Source organism: Rhinopithecus bieti, unplaced genomic scaffold (assembly GCF_001698545.2).
Source record: "Rhinopithecus bieti isolate Rb0 unplaced genomic scaffold, ASM169854v2 scaffold_2524, whole genome shotgun sequence".
Taxonomy (NCBI): domain Eukaryota; kingdom Metazoa; phylum Chordata; class Mammalia; order Primates; family Cercopithecidae; genus Rhinopithecus; species Rhinopithecus bieti.
This window is the reverse complement of record NW_016803991.1, coordinates 2,900,970-2,915,281: the sequence shown is the minus strand read 5'-3', so window position 1 is coordinate 2,915,281 and position 14,312 is coordinate 2,900,970.

The following is a 14,312-nucleotide window of genomic DNA, read 5'->3' as shown; positions in this document are numbered from 1 at the left end:
AAAAAAAAAAAAGAAAGTAGAACCACTTGAGAATTCTATGGTGTTGGCTATTGCTTTTGCTGTTAATTGTCTGTTGTCTTCTATGTGGGCACAAACAAGACTTAATTTTTTCTCACAGATTGATGTCAATGGTCTGCCACTGAGAGCTTCATCTTCAACATCATCTCATCTTTTCTTAAAACAAGTTATCCTTTTGTATACTACTGATTTCTTTGGAGTATTGTCCTCATAAACTTTTGGTAAAGCATCAATAATTTCACCATTCTTCCACCCACACTCTGCCATAAATTTGATGTTTGTTCTTGCTTTAATTTTAGCAGAATGCATGTTGATCTTACAGAGGCTTTTTTCAAACTGTTGTCTTATCCTTCTCAGTGTCTCAGACTAGATCCTGTTCAGATATATTAAAGCAGTTTAGTACAAATTTATATTGGGTTTACAGAAGCATTGAAATCCATGCATTGTTTTTTCATAATGTGCATTTTCCACGAAATTTTTGAAGACCTCTCGTGTGTATGTGTGTATGTGTGTGTATGTCTATCTCTTGAGCTATTTAAAATACATTTCCTTATGTGTCCAGTGGAGATGGCTATTTGTGTACTTGAATCCATTCTGTCATTGTGTTGTAATGGAGTTGTAGGTGACACACAGTTGTTCAGTGAGAGAATCCATTTCCAAGCATGCATTTAGATCTGTTCATGTTACGATGTCATCACTGATGAAAGATGGATGGTAGTGATGGGTATCATATTCAAATTTTCTATACCTGTGCATCTGCACCTCTTCATGTATGCTGCTGTCCCTTCCTATAAGCTGGAACCAAGATGTACAATATTTGAAATCCAAGTTTCAACCAATCAAATGAGAACAACATCTCAGGAAATGGAAAATGGAAAGACTTTAGGTCCCTGATTCTGTACCCACAGCTTAAAAAAATAATGTTGCAATGGACAGCTATTTGTCAACAGTAATTTATTATTTACTCCAACTACTATGTTATATAAATTTAACTTTTTTTCAACAATAGCCAAATAGATTTCTGAACTGTATAAATATTCAATTTCCTTTGTTTGAATTTTCGGCTTTTATGTACACAAATTTTATATATTCTAATGTCTTTTTCTGAATTAACTATGCTGCTCTGATCTGTCCCATTTACTTTTGTTTGCTTAGACACAAGAAAAAAAAATGTGATCAGAGTTAGAAAATTTTAGAGCTTAGTGGAACTCAGTGGCCATTTGCTCCATCATTTCCCAGCTGTTAAAAAAATAATGTTCTGTAAGATGTGAATAGATTTTTCTAAAAATGAAGAGTAAATCAAAGAGTTTCCATGGCTAATTAAGTTTGGGAAGTCCTGTATACTTTTTTTCTCTCTTGAAGATTTACAGAATATATTAGGATATCAAAGGCTTTGTGAAATCCTGCAGTAACTAAGAATTTCTCAAGCATATATAATCGTTATATTCATTTTAAATGGGACACTTTCAGTTACTTGAGAGGGCATGGCATTTCACCAACACTAAAAAAAAAAAAAAAAAAATAGGATCTATGCACCACCCCACATAGCATCTTTTGTATCATATCTAGCTCCAACTCAGAGATGTCTAATAACGAGACACGGCTGGGCACAGTGGCACACGCTTGTAATTCCAGCAATGTGGGAAACCAAGGCAGGCGGATCACAAGGTCAGGAGATTGAGACCATCCTGGCTAACACGGCGAAACCCCGTCTCTACTAAAAATACAAAAAATTACCTGGGTGTGGTGGTGGGCGCCTGTAGTCCCAGCTACTTGGGAGGCTGAGGCAGGAGAATGGCGTGAACCCAGGAGGCGGAGGTTGCAGTGAGCCGAGATCTCGGCAGTACACTCCAGCCTGCACGACAGAGTGAGGCTCTGTCCCAAAATAATAATAATAAATATTAATAATAATAATAATAATAATAAACAATAAGGCACTCCATGGGCTTTCACTTTTCATTCCTGAATTATCCTAACTGTTGGAGGTGCATTTATAATGGGATATAAAATATAAGAAATACAAGTTCAATGGTGTTGACAAATTATGAAGTTTCTCACACAAACATAATCCCTCTTAGACGATCAATGGGAAATATACTCGTTTCGATGGCAGAGAGTGAGTGACAAAATAGAGGTAAACTATTAACATTTCTCAGAATCTGTGGTCTAAAATACTCAGCCACATGCCGACTAAAAAATTGTTGGTCCTGAATATGTTCCTATAGGATACCCTAGCAGTGGCAACAAATAGCCTTCATTTGTTTGATGGTTAGGATGGCTCTGTCCACTGAGGAGCTCTGCCTGCTTTGTTTCCTCATCCCATACCCAGTAGTCTCTCTTTTTCATCTCATTTTATAATGTATTTTATCCAATCCTCAAAATTATTTGTACTCAGCAGTAATGTGTTTTGTTCTGATTATTCAACCTCTCTTGGTTGTGAATTTGATACTCCAGAACCCAAGCATCTGAAGTTCAGAAGCTTTTGCTCAAAATTGTTTTTCTTATTTTTTAAAACCTTATCGGAAGCCCTAAAGCTCACCACCCATTACTCTATTTTGCTGTTTTTCCTCTCTCACCCTTTTTTCTGGAATATACCATTAAATACCCTAAATGCTGTCTGAGTAGAAAGAAGGGTAACATCACAGATCAGCAGATGCACGTGTGTGGATGGGAGCACCACTATGCTGGCTAGTGTCTCAAAATATTCTATTGTCTCATACATCTTTTATATAACTTGCACGAAGTACTTTAAATATGACTTCTGAAGTAAACACAGATTATTTCACTTCTCCCATTGTCACTTTTTCTTAATAATAATTGAGGACAGTTAGCATTTTCTATCAAGTCATCTTTACTCCAGATCATTTATCCTTTTAATAATTCTTGATAGGTGATAATTTCCAAATTCTCTATCACTTTCCTGCTTTCATCCTTCTAGTCCTTCTAGTTACATGTACTTTTTTTTTTTTTTTTTTTTTTTCTGAGAGGGAGTCTCGCTCTGTCGCCCCGGCTGGAGTGCAGGCTGGAGTTCAGTGGTGCGATCTCGGCTCACTACAAGCTCCGCCTCCCGGGTTCACGCCATTCTCCTGCCCCAGCCTCCCGAGTAGCTGGGACTACAGGCTCCAGCCACCATGCCCAGCTAATTTTTTGTATTTTTAGTAGAGACGGGGTTTCACCGTGTTAGTCAGGATGGTCTCGAGCTCCCGACTGCGTGATCCACCCGCTTCAGCGTCCCAAAGTGCTGGGATTACAAGCGTGAGTGAGCCCCCGCGCCTGGCGGTTACGTGCACATTTGTATAACACATGCTTCAGTAGATCTCATGCTCTGCAAAAGCATGACTTTTCTGAAGGAACTTTTATACACTGTAAGTGGGAGTGTAAATTAGTACAGCCATATTGGGAAACAGTATAGAGGTTTCTCAAAACACTAAAAATAAAGCTACCATAAAAGCCAGCAATCTCACAACTGGGAATTTATTCAAAGGAAGGAAATTAGTATATCAAAGTGATATCTTCACCCCCATATTTATTGCAGCACTATTCACAATAGGCAAAATATGGAATCAACCTAAGTATCCATCAGTAGAAAATGTGGTGTGTATACACAATGGAATACTATTCAGACATAAAGAAAGAATAAAATCCTGCAATTTACAGCAACATGGATGGAGCTGGAGGCCGCTAAGTAAAATAAACTAGGCACAGAAGGACAAATATTATATGTTCTCACTCATATGCGAGAGCAAAACATTTAATCTCATGAAGGTAGATAGTGCAATGTTGGATATGAGAGACCGGGAAGGGTGCCTTTGCATGAAGGGGATGAAGAAAGGGTACAAACATAAAATCAGTTAGAGGAAATTAGTTCTAGTGTTTGATAGCACAATAGAGTGACAATATTGTATTGAATATTTCACAATAGCAAGAAGATTTGAAATGTTCTCAACACAAGGAAATGTATAAGGTGATGGGTATACTAATTTTCCTGATTTGATCATTACACATCGCATGCTTGCACCAAAATATTACATGTACTCCATAAATATGTACAAATATTATGTATCTATTTAAAAATTCATACACTTTCCTATAGAAATAATGTTGAAAAGTTACTAAGAAGGTTCTTTGCCCCGTGTATTTTACCATTAAATTAGTTTTGACCATGAATAACTTTTTTTTTTTTTTTTTTTTTTTTCTTTTTTTTTTTCTTCTTTCTTTTGAGACGGAGGTTTGCTCTGTGGCCCAGGCTGGAGTGCAGTGCTGGATCTCAGCTCACTGCAAGCCCCGCCCCCGGGTTTACACCTTCTCCTGCCTCAGCCTCCGAGTAGCGGTGATTACAGCGCCCGCAACTCGCCCGGCTAGTTTTTTTGTATTTTTAGTATCTCAACCAAAGAAAAAGAGCAGCAAGAGACGGGGTTCACCATAATTCGAGGATGGTCCGATCTCCTGACTTGTGATCCGCTCCGTCTCGCTCAAAAGTGCCTGGGATTACAGGCTTGACCACCGCACCCGGCCTGATACTTTTTTCTTTAGGCGGCACGCCTCATCATTTCTAGACAATTGTCTTTTAAAATACACATACTGTCATGGTAGGCATAACATAAAAGTTTTAAATAATTTACTATGGGAAAGATTTTCAGATCTTTTTCCTTTTTCTTTTTTCTAACTTCAGAAACCTTAACACTTGTTAGTCGGCAAGAAGAAAGAGTAAGTATGCTGATAAGAGAGGATTTTAGTTTTCTATGACAGGCATAATAAATCACCACAAAATTAGGCAGCTTGTAACATGAAAATTTATTATTTCACAGTTCTGTAGGCCAGAAGTTTGGCATGGGTCTTACTGGACTAAAATCAAGGTGTTAGTTGGGCTGTGTTTCTTACTGAAGATTCTATGGGATAAACTAGTTCTTTGCTCATTCAGTTTCTTGCAGCTGTAGAACTGAGGTCTTTCTTTTTCTTTTTCTTGGCTAGCTGAGCTATTGGCCACCTGGTAGAGACTGCCCACATGTCTCTGCTCAGTGACCCCTTCCTTCATCTTCAAAGTCAATAACTCAGAAGTCTTGACTTTGAGTCAAGAATAAGAGGAACTTAGGCAGGCAGAGTTCCTCTCACTCTTCAAACTTCTCCTGCCCCTTCTTCTATCATCACATCATTCTCTGACCAACACTTTTGTTTTTTTTCCAGTTTTCAAGGTTCATGTGATTAAATTGGGCCTATTCAGATAATTCAGGATAACTAGACTCTATTTTCCAAAGGCAGTATCTGCCAGAACTCAAGGTGTGTTAACTCTAGATGTAAGATGTCATCTGAAGAAGTTTTTCATATAAGTTCAATAATGCTATCCTAATGTTTACGTTTTTATTTGTTTTGTTCAGAGTAAAGGTGAAAAAAACATAAGATAGGCTTTATATGTCCATATCCAAGGCAGACAAAATTCTATATCTTCACCAAATTTTTTCATTTCTTCCTATGTGGACAGCAACACTACATTTCGCAGCCTCCTGTTTCTGAATTGGGCCATATGACTATTGTTGCCCAATAGCATATTGGTTAATATAATGAATGCCACTTCTAGACTTGGCCAATTCAAAAATTAAACCTTTAATAACAATATTTTCCTTTCTTGCTCTTTTGTTGTGTCTAGAGAGAAATGTGTTGAGGATGATATCATCACAGTGTGAAAAGGTGTGAGTCCCTGAATAACTAAATGAAACATATCATCCTCCCAGCCCCACCCATGTAGGGATGCTATGTGAGCAAGAAATACACTTTATTATGTTAAGCCTCTGAGATTTGGGGATACTTTTTTGTATTTATCAGCCCACCCTTGTATCTGTCAAACGCTTACTGAGCATTTACTTTCTCAAAAGCTTTAATTAAAAACTATGAAATGTAAGAAATAGAAAGAAATTTATATCAATGGTCCCAGCCTTGGTTACATAAGAAATATTTGGAGGAAGTTTTAAATATATTTATATGTCTAATGAATCAAAATTTCAATGTTTTTAAGAATATCAAGGATATCAGGTAGAACTTTCATTTTGTCCAGATGAGAAATCTAAGATTGAAGCTCCTTTGAAGCATCTGAAATAGTTGCTTCACATAACTTTAGTAGTACAGTCAGCACCAGAACACACATTTCTCAATTCTCAGCCCAGTGATATTTTATTTCTTCCATACTGTAATTGTCAATTTAACTCCTGAGAATTAATGGAATGAGAATTGAGGTGGTATGTAAATTAAGTAATTAGAAGCAAAAATGTTTTCATGTTTCCACAATTATCTATAAATTAAATTCTAACTCTCCGATTTTGTAGCACCTCTACCTGAACCCATCTTTGCAAACATGAATGTCTACAATTAGAGAATTTCATGTCATGTAAAGTATTGTGTGGGATATAAACTACCTTAACTATAAATGAGCTTAACTTGTTAAAAGTCCCAATTTCAACTCCTGACATTTTGTGACTAATTCTTTTTCTTAAACACTCTTCACTCTACACCCACGCTATTAAAATTTTGCTTACTCATGGGAATTCTATCAAATAGTTGCAGGGACTGAAAAGAAACGTTTTCATTCTTAGAAGAGAGTTAATTAGTTACTGAATTTGAGTTAATTAGTAACTGAAAAATGTAGACAGTTGTAGAGTTGCTATTGAGTAAGTGAGAAGACTGTTGATGGCAACTGAGTAGCCAGCACAGCATCCAAGTCCAACCCACCTGCTCCCACCAGGAATGTTTTAAATCTATATCCATTACAGATGTATATCCATATATATCCATTATATATATCCATATATATATTTGACAGCAATTCCAAGTAAACTATAAACTTTGTTTCCAATAATAGATGTTGTTCCTGTAAAAGAATTTTTATCCCTTACCAATCATGGTAACTCTTCACCTTGAAATAAATTGAGACTGTCTAAAGTAACTCAAATGTATAAATTTATACACATCACACACACACAGAAATGCACACACATAAGGTAATTCATTTAAGCCTTGATGGCGATATTTTCCTTATATTCTCTGTCAGTGTGGGTGTGTAAAAGCTACTTATATTACTATCCAGATTAAAATTTTATTTTCCCCTTTTACCTGTGTTTATCAAATTAGCTGGATGAATAAGGTTCAAGTAATTGCTTTATTCCCAATAGAAAAAAGTGAGAAGGGGGTGAGGAATGGGAATGTGGAGAGTGGGAAAGATTATATAAAATTATAGGTGTGCTGTGTTTCTCACTGCTGGTCACAGCCAGAATTTTTCTAGAGAGAAGTATCACCTGTGAAGCTAGCCAGGTGGAAAATGACTAGTTTTATTAAAAATAGCAGTAATGAAAAAGCATCTACCTACTATCAAATACACTTTAATACGACTATAAACTGCGAGCACGGCTCTGGTGCTCTAGCCATCTACAGGCTAGGAATTGTGTCATGTTTTGTTCAAACCGACTTAGAGTTTAATCAAAGCAGACAAACAGCACTAAGTATCAAAAGAAAAAAAAAAGTGGTCCCTCTTATCTCTCCAACTCATGCCTTTATTTTGGTAATGTGAAAATTACGGAAGGAAATTGAAGAAGTATACGGTGGTAGTCTAGTAAAGAAGGCTCCGACCAGAGGGAATCTTTGGCTTTGGAAATTTTCCCCCACACAGCACAGGAAATATTCTGTATTCCCAGCTGAGCCATCAGTCTGTGGGTCACATATAATGTTGCTGTACCAGTCATCAAATCTCTAGGAGCTTTTGGGTGATAAAGAATGATTCCACTGGTATGAAAATCAAAATAGTCCCTAAAATCTGATATCTTTTAAGTTCTTTTATTGCTAGCTTTTTTTAAAACATAGAAATGAAGAGCCATATCTCAGGCTCTAGCTCCAGTATTTTGAATTCTATTATTCCTAAATTGATCTTTGCACACATCATAGGAAGTTCTAAATATTTTGAACATTTTGAACCAAGTTTGAGGTTCATTCTTTTTTATTTTCATTTATTTCATTTTATTTTTTTCTGCGACTGAGTTTTTTTCTGTCACCCAGGCTGGAGTGCAGTGGTGCAATCTCAGCTCACTGCAACCTCAGCCTCCTGGGTTCAAGCGATTCTCCTGCCTCAGCCTCCTCAGTAGCTGGGACCACAGGTGCGTGCCACCACGCCTGGCTAATTTTTTTTGTATTTTAGTAAAGACAGGGTTTCCTCATGTTGGCCAGGATGGTCTCATTCTTCTGACCTGAAGTGATCCACCTGCCTCAGCCTCCCAAAATGCTGGGATTACAGGCGTCATCTACCATGCCTGGCCGAGGTTCATTCTTCACAATCATTCCACTGTGATCTTCATGATTCTATCCCTGAGGTCTTAGCCTCATTTTTGCTAAAGATCTAGGTCAAAGCTGATCTTTGTCTATAAAGCCATAATTTTCAATTAAGGTTCTACCTTTTTTTATTTTAGGAAATGCAAAAGATCTTTGCCAAATAGCAACTTCAGTTCATTCATTTTTATCTTCTGGGAACACTGTGAATGAGAATACTTGTGAAGGTTCAATGTTGAAGCCTGCTTTGATGAAGAAAAGATATCTGTCACTCAGTGTAAAGAGTAGTATGACACATATTTGCCAGCTTTATGTTGTAACTTCTCTTGAGCCTCTATTAAAATAATATAAAATAATATGTTATTATTATAGCTAATGAAAATGCATTCAGGCCTAGTTGCCAGTTGTTAAAGCATTGTTACATGGAAAAAAAAGCTAAGAAAAGGAATGTAAATAAGTAGAGAGTTTGGGAACAATGCAGCTCCTGCATTACCACTGAAAATTCTTTTACCAGGGGAATTATTTTCCAAGACTCTCTTAAAAACATTTATTCAACTCCTTCTATTACTAGGTCTCACTCTCCTTTCCATTCTTCCCAAATCCTCCTGCCTTTGTCATTAAACAACCTAGCAGTCTATACCTAATAACTTGCCATTGACTAATAGATTTATCTGATTATTCTATAAATCAGCAATCAAACAAGGACTAGGATGCCAACTCGTTTAAGTAACGTCACTTCCCATATAAACACAGAGTCAACATAATTGAACTACCAAGTATAAAAATACCTATTAGTGGTTAATATAGTAAAATAGACAAAATATTTTGTCATTTCATGTCATTCAGAATGGTCTCAACATTTGTCAGTTAGCTGAGAGAAAGAAACATAAATACATTATGTACTTACTCTGCTGTTCTGTTATGGATGATGTTTATTTTTGAATATGTACTATCAGTGGTTGTTTACATGGTTAATTTCTTTTTAAAACATTTTCCCCACAAGCCTCAACTGTAGCAAAGTGACACATAAATGGACCTCTCCGCCAAGAGAATATAAAGAGTGCAAAAGATCGATGTGTCAAAAAGCTGACTTAACAGATATTCAAAATGAAATCCTCAACAGAACTCTGCATAATACTCTCATACAGCCATCTGCCATTTTTTATAATATGAATGTGTCAATAAACATGTAAGTTTTTTGTTTTTTTCTTTTTTTTGAGACGGAGTCTCGCTCTGTCGCCTGGGCTGGAGTGCAGTGGCCGGATCTCAGCTCACTGCAAGCTCGGCCTTCCAGGTTTACACCATTCTCCTGCCTCAGCCCATACAGTCATTGATTCATGTATGAAAATTTAATATTTTTATGTTTTTTGATTCGTAACGTAAAAGACAGAATTTCCAATGTTTTTATCTTCAACACTCCACTTTGAAGACATCTATCTTAGTATAACCATTAATTATCCAACATGTTTATTTTTAGAAAATAAAGTAAGTAATGGAAAAGTACACCCAATGATTTCTGTTAGGTAGTAGCAACTATCTTAATGCAATTGTCTTCAGACATCCTCCACAAACCACAGTGCAACAAGGTGAACAAATAAAATCACAGAAGCTTAATGTAAACAGTATAACTACGAGAGATAGATTATTGTATAAACATCAATTTACAGATTAGTTAGGAAATAACTGTCTGAAACCATTAGAGACACTCCTGAACCTGTGCCAGAATGGATCAGCAGGAAACGTCTGTACAGAAACGAGGAGAAGGTAGTGGGCGCCTAGCACTGTTAAATACAGGTAAAATCACCCTCAGAAAAAGTAACACCCTGGTTGAGAAATACTGAGAATGGTTGTCCTGACAGTTATAGAATAAGCATCACTAACCTCTGCTGGATAGAAAATCAATCAGTCTGGATGGAGGTAGGGATTGCCTGAGAACAGTCATGAAAGGAATTTCTAGGGTAATGATAATGTACTATATTCTGAATAGCTGGCTAAGTAACATAGTTGTATGCATTCATAAAAAATCATCAAATAGAACACTTGATGTCTGTACATTTTATTTTACATAAATTTTACCTAAAAATGCAAATGCATATTGAACGCTACTCAATTAAAATTACCCAGAAGTAGTTAGCAATGGCATGCTTTGATTTCAGCAAGAAACCTGCTGGTAAATGAATCAAAAAAAAAAATGAAGATGGAGAAGAAGAAAGAAGAAGGAAGAGGAGATGGAGAAGAAAAAGAAGGAGGAAAAACGAGGAGGAGGTGGTGGAAGAGGAGAAGGAGAGGAGTAGATAAGCTGGAGTAAAAGATTGATTATGATTTTGTGATTAAGACAATATAGGAAAGCATTAACTGAACAGTCAGATTGTGGTATATGGACATTATGTGTACTTCTTTGAACTTTTTGTATGTTTGAAATTTTTTCTAACAAATTCTTGAAAAAAATTCAAGAAAGTTTTGCATGTTACTCTATATTTGTCTGTTTAGAAACATACAAATGCTTACAATGATCAACTGTAATGAGCAATGAAAGTTTTCTACCTGAAACATAGCTTCACGGGAAAAGGCCTTGTGCATTAGTATGTATTAATTTTAAGAAACTGAGCTCAACTCTAAAATTGTACCACTTTCTAAGAGGATCAGCAACTTTGCAATTTTATTTCTTTTTTATAATGATATTGTAAGAAGCCATTGATATACAAATTTATGCATTCATTTGTTTATTCACTTAATTAATATTTATAGAGACTGTTCCACATATTTTGCAAAGCACTAAGAAGACAGTAGTAAACACTAAAGAGAGAATCCCTATGTCCTGAAGAATGTGTCTGTAATGGAGAAGGGAGCAATCAGACATGTAAATATAATTAATAACTTAAGCATTCTGATAGCCAAAGGTCCCAGTGCTAAAGACATGTAACCATTCAAATAACACTTTTATCCCTATATCTGAGTATTTACTAAGAAAGAATGCATTTAGTGCAGTAAAAGAAATAGTTCAGCAATTGAAGAGCAGCTGATATTTTCAGGCTTTGATGGTAGACATTTAGATTAGTGAATCTTCTTGCTAAGAGTTCAGCTAACTTGTGTTGGAAGCAGTCCAGCCCAATAACTACGAGCCTGATTCTAAAAGACCCATTCTAGCACTTGCTAAGTTTAGCGCCCTTACCACGTTATTAAAACTCTCTGTGCCTTGTTCCTAGGTTAAGACTTTATAATAGTAGCCACCACATATGGCTATTTGTTTGTTTGTTTGTTTGTTGTTTTTTGAGACAGAGCCTCACTCTGTCACTTAGGCTGGAGTGCAGTGGTGCTATCTTGGCTCATTGCAACCTCTGCATCCTGGGCTCAAGTGATCCTCCCACCTCGGCCTTTCAAAAAGCTGGGATTACAGGCATGTGCCACCACACCCGGCTAATTTTTTTTTTTTTTTTTTTCTGTAGAGACAGAGTTTTGCTATGTTGCCAGACTGGTCTCGAAATTCTGGGCTCAAGTGATCCACCCACCTCAACCTCCCAAAGTGCTAAGATTACAGGCATGAGCCACTGTGCCCAGTCCACATATGGCTATTTGACAAAACAAATGAAAAGTAAAAAAAGATTGGATTCATGTGATGTGCTTAGAGTGGTCCCTGGTCCAGAGTAAACATTCAATAAATATTTATTATTATTATTATGTGGTCACTGACTCTTTCATGTGATTCTTGAAGAATTTTCTTCAAATTTAATTGAGAATGTTAAAAATGGTCAGTAATCCAACAGGAAATATTATTTTACTTAGATATCGAGACTTGCATGAAGGGCATCTTTGGAGGAAAGAAGAAGGGATGTTTAGGCACTCAAAGACTGGCAGTGGTAAGAAGCCTAAAGGAAGCCTAAGACTAGTGGAGCAAATGAAGGAGACAGTATTGTATAAAAATCCCAATGCGGGCTGGAGCCTTGGTGGTGGGATGCCTGGGAGGAGCTGTAGATGCCTGGGATCCCTGCCAATGCCAGAATTTCAGTGCCCAAAGCAGGGAAAGAGCAGGGATGAAAACATATCCTGTTGCCCTCCAGTGCCTCCCGTTGGCTAAACCTAAAAAAGAACCCAGCTGGTGAGGTAGCTTGGAGATGCAGGGTCTGCTTCCTAAGATCAGAGCAAGAAAGAAAAAGATGGAAAGTGGATCTGAGGAAAATCAACATAGTAACCAGCTTCCTAGATACAGATAATGCCAACATCTCACAAATGGGTCACATGAAGAAATTTATCATTTTGACTGCTATATTGAGCACTCCAATAACAGCAAGATAGTGATTTCTTAAGAAAAGGCAACCGTGGAAAATTCAGTGGTTATTTGCATGTCTGGGATTTGCTATGATCTTGTTGCAAAGATACACATCTGAAGATTTATATAGAGTAGATTTGGCTTCACCTCTGCACCTGTGCATTCACTTTTCTGTCAAAATATATTTATTGGTAGTTTTCTATAAAATATTTTACAATTAACTCACTTTCAAAATAATATAACAACACATTTAGAAACAGAGTGAAAAGAGACTTTAAAATTTTCAATCATACATTTTCAGCTATAATCTAAACATCTCAGTTAATCTTGCTTTTACTACCTAGTATCTAAATAATATTTTAGGATCAGAAAACATGTCATTTTACCTCTGCTTCTATAAAACTATCTTTTGGGAATGGAAACCTGGTACTCAGTTTCTCTCTCTTTCCCTCTCACACTTGCTCTTTGGTTTTCTTTTTTAATTCAAAAATAGATTGGGGTTATCTATAGGTAAAGTCTTTACCAATTTTTTTGTAATTACTGAAGCTTCAACTCCTAAGGCAAACTTGAAAGACCTTGAAAAAATTTCAAACATGCTTTCACTTGCTTATTTGATTTTGCTTTTCATTGTATTACACCTAGACAACACTTTCTATTTTGTTTGCAAAAGCTAGTAATTTTCTTCCATCATTTTCATTTTGTTTTTTAATGTGTGTGCAAGTGTCATGGTCTTACTGAGTTACTACTTAAAGTTTATTCCCAAAAGAGGCCTAGGTTTACTTCCATACTAATAACAAAAATTACTTTTTAATATTAGTATTTAAGTACAACCTGCAATTATTAAGTTAACTATTTATTTGCCTGTATCTGTGAAGAGAGGCATATCACTTTCTCGAGTGGAAGAATTAGAAGAATTATTGTCTAGATTCTTAGGGGAAAATCTCTTCTCCAATACTTGACTTTATATTATTTCAATTTTACTTTTATTATTTTTATGGTTTTAAATTTTATATTTCAGGTTTTATATTTGTATCCAAAAATATATGTTTCTTGTGGAAATATAGTTTGAAACTGATACATTTGAAAAAATAAAACTGAAGAAAAACACTAAAGCCATACTCATGCACACACAAAGACTTTACCAACAATCACTTAATAAATGTTTCAGTAATTATATATTTCAGAAAGCCACATTTTCACTATAAATTCTTATGACTTACATCCCAATTTATATCTGTTTACTTCNNNTAATTACTGAAGCTTCAACTCCTAAGGCAAACTTGAAAGACCTTGAAAAAATTTCAAACATGCTTTCACTTGCTTATTTGATTTTGCTTTTCATTGTATTACACCTAGACAACACTTTCTATTTTTGTTTGCAAAAAGCTAGTAATTTTCTTCCATCATTTTCATTTTGTTTTTTAATGTGTGTGCAAGTGTCATGGTCTTACTGAGTTACTACTTAAAGTTTATTCACAAAAGAGGCCTAGGTTTACTTCCATACTAATAACAAAATTACTTTTAATATTAGTATTTAAGTACAACCTGCAATTATTAAGTTAACTATTTATTTGCCTGTATCTGTGAAGAGAGGCATATCACTTTCTCGAGTGGAAGAATTAGAAGAATTATTGTCTAGATTCTTAGGGGAAAATCTCTTCTCCAATACTTGACTTTATATTATTTCAATTTTACTTTTATTATTTTATGGTTTTAAATTTTA